The sequence below is a fragment of the Gobio gobio genome, assembly GCF_949357685.1.
Source record: "Gobio gobio genome assembly, chromosome: 8".
Classification (NCBI taxonomy): domain Eukaryota; kingdom Metazoa; phylum Chordata; class Actinopteri; order Cypriniformes; family Gobionidae; genus Gobio; species Gobio gobio.
In genome coordinates this window covers 29,786,746-29,792,745 of record NC_137114.1, presented here as the reverse complement: position 1 = coordinate 29,792,745, position 6,000 = coordinate 29,786,746, and positions in this window count along the sequence as shown.

Genomic DNA, 6,000 nt, shown 5'->3' with positions numbered 1-6,000 from the left:
GCACTTGGAACTTCATTCATATTATTATGATTATCTTCCTGCAGCGATGCAACAAGAAATCCCAGTTACCTGATTTCAAAGGAAGGGAAGTAATACATATATATTTATGATATATGGCATAACTATATTTCATGTCAAATAATGATCATTTAACATTTTTTGCTAACACTTATGACATAAACTTTTAATTGGGTTGATATAATCCCTCTATATTTGTGACAATATCTTGCAATTGACCAATGACCATGCTTGAGTCACACACAGACTTCAACATTCAGCATCAAAACACAACAATGGTAACAAGGTTTTTTCTTATTATTTATTTTATTTATTTTTATTAATAATACCTTTACAATTTTATTTGCTGTCGTTATTGGGGTTATATTGACAAAAGAAAAATGGTAAAATAAAGCCAAAACTATAAAACAAAGCAAATAATTGATTCATGCCGCAATGCACGCTGGGAGTACACTTCCTCAGATCACAGATAGAATTAAGTTGACAAAAGTTAAACTAAAACAACTTGAGGCAACGAGTTTGCACAATTGAATGAAGTAAACTGAACAAATTTGTTTTTACGGTGTACTTTTAAAAATTACATTGTGATAGCCTTTTTTTTGTTTGTTTACAAAATGCTTTTTTGTATACACTCAACATATAAGGAACCATTCATGATATATATTTTACCACAACTAATGCTACCTCAAATCTTGACCCTGACCCCTAACTAATTATCTGTCCATTTTTAATGTATAGTTAGTATAGAACAGAAACTCATATAAGGAAAAGTGTAAGGAAATGTTTTTGAAATAATTATCGTATACTCACCAAGGCTACATTTATTTGATCAAAATACAATAAAACAATAATGTTGTGAAAATGTATTGCACTTTTTAATTTTTTTTACAATGTAATTTATTCCTGTGTTGTCAAAGCTGAATTTTCAGCATCATTACTCCAGTCTTCAGTGTCACATGATCCTTCAGAAATCATTCTAATGTGCTGATTTGCAGCTCAAGAAACATTTCTTATTATTATCAATGTTGAAAACAGTTGTGCTTCTTAGAATGGGTTGGCTTCTTAATATTTCTGTGGAATGCATTTTTATTTTCATGATCTTTGAAGAATGGCAAGTTCAAAAGAACAGCATTTATTTGAAATACAAATCTTTTGTCTCCTGCCTTTACTGCCACTTTCGATCAATTGAATGCATCCATGTATAAAAGTATTAATTTCTTTCACATAAATGAATATGCGCCTTTCTATAACAAGGTTGATGACAAACCGTTGAGCTGCACTTTGATTAATGCTTTGTTCAGTTTAAAATAAAGCGCTTTGTTGCTCCACACCAAAAACATCTTGTATAAATATTACATTACATTAGACAATACACAAATTACAGTCCCCACACTCATTGCCATAAAAGCCCATTACTGTTATCATAGTTACCGTTCAAATGTGTTTGTCAGATGTGTTTGTATCAGTCTTCGCTGTGGTTTCTGAGCTCGCCATTTGCTTTGCATGACAGTTCATTTTTCCTCTATTTGCCATATTGATTAAGTAAAGACATGAAGAATGTCTGACTGAGGACTATAATGCAACAAAAGTAGCATTTAAACCACTAACGCAATGTTGCTCTCGTGTCAAGGTCTGGATCTAACACAAGGCAAAAAATGAATGGCTGTGTGATGGCACCACATCATGTTTGTTTGTGACAAAGAGGTGAAAAGGCGGTAAAATGAAAGCCTGCCTGACATTATCCTTTTAAACGCAGCCCTTTCCCCTGCTCGACACACAAATCAAGAACATGTTGTCCCCCTACAGACCAATAGAAGCATCCAAGTGCTTCTCACAGAGCTCTCCTCGGCCACTTGGAGCTAATCAGAGCACAAATAACGGCACATGAGTCTATATGATGGCAGGCTGGAGTGGCCCATCTCTCGCCTAATGTCTGTAATTGAAATAAACAAACACAGGTATTCAAAACAACACTATTTTAGTGCAAACTAAGGGGGATATTTGATATTATATTATCACAAATACAGTAGAAAACATGTTGCAGTTTTACTCCATCTTTCCTAGATTCAGTCGCTGAGATTTGAAAGTGTTCTTTATGTTTACAAGCAGTGTATTGTTCTCCGAACAGAGGTGTGGACAGTGCCATTGTGTGGTGACCTTGGGTAGCACACGCAGACAGAAGAGCTTGTGGCATGAATAGCTCAGCAATGGCTGCCGAATCTTTTGCTTTGGGAGTTTTCCTTCTCGGTAGCTCTGCAAAAAAACAGGGATCGTTTGAGTAAAACTTCTGCAGCCTCAGTGTTCATAAATTACATTTCATAGATCTCTCTTATCCAGTCATCCTCATAATAAGGTCTATAAAGAAGAGGGGATTCCAAGCTGATTAATTGTTTCCAGCTTTTGTTTTTAATTAATTGCATGGCTACTCAGTCTACTGGAAGTTCAGTCAGAGCCGTGGTGAAGCGCGTGGATGGCTTTTTAGTCTGTACGTTGCGACATATCCTGTGCTTGGACATGCATCTAAATATTTTCACTGTGCTTTAATTCCTTCAGCATTGTTAAATATCTGTGTTTTACTTCTTTCAATAAACTAAATGTCAATAAACGTGTTCTACCTTCACATATAATATATTAACAGCCACTTGTCTATGAGGCGCAATAGGACTGGTCTGAGCGGATGTTGATGTGCATGCATGCACATTTCCTAGCACACACAGGTAAAATACAACAACAAAGACGCACACGTTCAGCGTACACCACTCAATTTCCTCTGTAATCTGTCATCTTGCCTGTAGTTTTAATTCCTGTTAACTGCATGGTTGCATGCCACTGCTTCATTCATTTTAATGGAATTGAATAACAGCGCCGCATGGCTGCACTCGCACAAGGCCGCTTTAATTGGAATGAATGTTTAAAAATGTGAAAAATATTCATGCTGGTGGTTTTCCAAGGAAAAGGCCACATTTGTTTTGGGTGACTTCTGCCCATTTCTAAGACCCTTTCAAGAACTTTTGCACACATCTGACTAATTCTTCTTAAAGAAATTTAGAAATGCAGCACTCGGGCATGTCCCTTGAATTTGGCGCGTTATTGTGATCATCCATCAAACAAGTAATCATTAACATTTATCAAACTATCAATTTGCTGATCAACAATTAGCTGAGCAATTTCTCATTATCGAGAATAGAACTCATCATGTTTGACGAGTAATACAAATACAGTTCAAAATAATAGAAAAATACAGCAACTCTGTCATTGTTGAGTAAGGTTTGGCGATTCTGTCTTTCCATATCATCAGGATTAGAGTTTATAATATATTAGACCCAATGGGTTGCACACTGAAATCAAAATATTTATTTTGAAACTTGATTTATAGCTAGATTTAATGAAATCTCGATTGTAAGGCCCGACCAATTACGCTGTAAATGTGACGGTTTGCTTTATTCAATGTACAAACTTTCCTCATGAAAAAAGATTTTGGATTATATAGAAAATATCATTAATTATGTGTGCAGTTTAACTTAACAGGACCAGCCTAACAAATATGATTTGCCACACTACGACACACTGAAATTATAAAATCTTTGTAATCTCATTAGTGTTTATCTTTCCTCACTCATTTGATGTGGAAAAATCATATCGCAAAAGGGCACAAAGATGCCTGATTTATTCTGCATTTTGATTATTATCTTTTAAAATCTGTCTTGTTTTTGTCTGATAAGCAATTATAAACTCTTTAAATGAATCAGTTTACACATTGTCATTATGTTTGTTTGATTTTAGAATAATGACATCTGCATTCTTTCTAATTTCTTTGTTGTGCTCTTGCAAACTCATATATCCATATAACGTTTAAAATATTCACAAATTATTACTTAATAACAAAAGTTCTTAAACTGACCAGATTTGGAAATCTAGCATTTGAATTCTGGACATATTACATATTTCTTTATCCTGTCCTCAATAACATGATCTTTCTGATACAAAGGCCAGTCATTAAATCAATCAATATATTGAAAGTATATCCATATATCTAAAAATGGACTCACCCAAAGAAACCCCCAAACATACCTTTACTCTCTTGAATCGATTCACTGTACTGAGAAGTTATTTGACAATCTGCACTGTAATTTTTGTGAAAAGGAATAAAAAGGGTTGGTTCTTTACTGTCATTAGTGTTCATTTCAAATTGAAACTGCTGTGAATTGCATGTAAAGGTACGCTTTTGCAAAAAAAAAATTAAATGAGCATATGTTGGTAAAAGAAAAGATCCTGGATATACTGTAGATGAATGGTCACACTATACTTGATTCTGTTGTTTCTCCAGATGCCTTTTTCAGAACTGTTCATTGTATGATGATTGATAGTGAGAGCTGAATGATTGAAATAGTTGTTTTTTTTAAACATCTCACCTTTTTACAAGACATACTTAAAATGCAATGTATGTGTTGATAAGCTTTGGAATCAATAACAACAACAGAGAGAGAAATCCCTCAGTTAATAAACTATGCATGAAATACACATCCTGTGTGTATTAAGTTACATAAACCCCACCACATCAAAACTTTGACATAAGTGGGATGCATGTCTGTATTCAAATCCTGCTCTCTAGATAAAAAAAAAAAGCATTTAAAAACGCTCCAAACATTTATATTTAATGTGTCGACAAGGTCAGGCCGAACCAATAGTCGATGTTCAATCAATATAAGATTTGAATTTAAAGAGCTTTGGCCTCCCGGGTGACAGAGCATGGAGTCAGCGGTGTGGTTAAGCCCCGGGCTCAGGAGGGCCCGCAGGCCTGTTTAACTCTCAGGACCATGATTAATTCATAGTGGATTATGTGCTGGGTGCAGCAGGGGCACCGCTGGGCTCCTTCACACTAAAACCACACACTGCAATGAGATAAAGGCTTTTCCCCCAGATAGCAAGCTCAATTTGATGCCGTCTTCCTGGCCTCCGTACCTGTGAAGGATTCCTCCCACATACGCTCCCCACAGAGAGTCAAATCAACTGAATCTCATCTGACTCTTTTGTTTTCCACTATCTATGAACTGAGATATGAAATGAGATGAGTTCAGTGATGAGGTTGTCTCTTCTGAACTTGTTTCTCCATATATCTATTGTCTCGGATGCCAAGGTGTTGCTATGCATGTCTGATGCCATCTTTTACTATTTTCACAACGCTTTAGAAGAGAAAGAGTGACTCCGAGGCGCTTCTAATGCGCTGTGAAAGGACTGTTCTTGAAAAGTTATGATTCTTTGTCATCTGGTCCTCATTGAATATGGTCACGCTTTAGATTATGGTACAATTCTCACTATTATCTAACTACAACTTTTGCCTCAAATTCCTAATTACTGCTTATTAACAGTTAAAAAGTAAGGTTTGTTAAGTTTACACTGTAAAAAAAATTGTTGTTTCAACTTAAAAAAGTAAGTGTTCGTGCTGCCTTAAAATGTTAAGCTTAGGTAACTCAAATATCCAAGTTGTCACTTTGTACAACTTTAAGTTGACTAAACTTAAAATGTTAAGGCAGTATGAACACACTATTTTTTAATTTTTAATTTTTTTATTTTCTATGTTTTTTTTTTCTTTACAGTTTGGTATAGGATTTAGGGATGTAGAATATGGTCATACAGAATAAGGCATTAATATGTGCTTTATAAGTAATGAACATCCAATATCCGTAATATGCATGCTGTAATAAGCAACTAGTTAACAGTGAGAATTGGACCCTAAACTAAAGTGTTACCCATAATATGTTTAAAATATGGAAACAAACTTGTCAGGTACTCTGGCACAGCCAAGATCAAAATTAAAGAAATTGTGAATTATTTTATATATTGTATAAAAATTTCAGTTGTATGGCATTAAAATATGGTCAAAGTGTGAATTAGGTACAACACAGTTTTGGCTTAAATTATTAAAAAATAAAAGTTTTAAAATAATTAAATATAAATATTGGTAATTTAAAAAAATACTGG